Genomic DNA, 903 nt, shown 5'->3' with positions numbered 1-903 from the left:
GTAAATTCAGGTTTTATTTTTAGATAGCCATTTGGCAAATTCTTTCAAAGTTAAAAAGTATGTGTAACCTTTGACCCAATAACTCTACTGCTAATCATTTATCCTCTGGCATTCATGAAAGCACAGAAAGACCCCCCCCCACACACACACACACACACACACACTCATTTTGGTTGCAACCAAGGCTGCCATTTATTGTGTAGGCTGTGGCCTGCACTGGGCACCCTGACAAGGTTGCAGGGAATCGGGGTGGGGGTGGGGTGGGGGTGTGATCATTTGCTCCAGTCAACAAACCAAACATCCTGGTGTGCGCCTGTATCTGTCAAGAAAAAAGTATCTCAGTCCTAGCAGGAAATTTTGGTGCACTCAAATTGGGCAATTTGAGCAGAGGCTAATCAATAAGCTCCTTACAAAGGTAGAGCATGGTGTAGAGAAATTAGAGAGGATAATGTAGTGTCCCAGGACTCTAGAAGGGCAAGAAAGAGAGCAGATATTAGAGGAGGGAAGTAGGAGCCTGAGGGAGAGAGAAAGCTTCAGAGCGGAAGCCAACCTCCAGCAAGCTGGCAGGAAGAGCGCCTGGGGACTAAATAAATAGCTCTCCTTACTTCCGCCTTCCACTTTCTTGCTGCTGCTCTCATTGGCTGAACCAACCAAAAGCTAGACCGGTCGGATGGAGAGTACACTGACATGATACATATGCATTTCAGCCTCCCAGGAAACAGTGAGGTGGAGATTGGTGGCGAGTGGAACTGGAGGTGCCCATGGAAGAAGTCCTTCACAGAAGTGCGTCTTTTTCTAATCCACACAAACGCACCATGGAGCTAGCAGCTACCTTACGTCCATATTTTATCATTGCAAGGAAATACAATGTAAATGTTCATCACTGAATTAATTAATACCTAA

This window comes from Hipposideros armiger, unplaced genomic scaffold (genome assembly GCF_001890085.2).
Source record: "Hipposideros armiger isolate ML-2016 unplaced genomic scaffold, ASM189008v1 scaffold_233, whole genome shotgun sequence".
NCBI classification, from domain to species: Eukaryota; Metazoa; Chordata; class Mammalia; order Chiroptera; family Hipposideridae; genus Hipposideros; species Hipposideros armiger.
The sequence above is the reverse complement of the archived record's forward strand: the minus strand, read 5'-3'. Positions refer to the sequence as shown.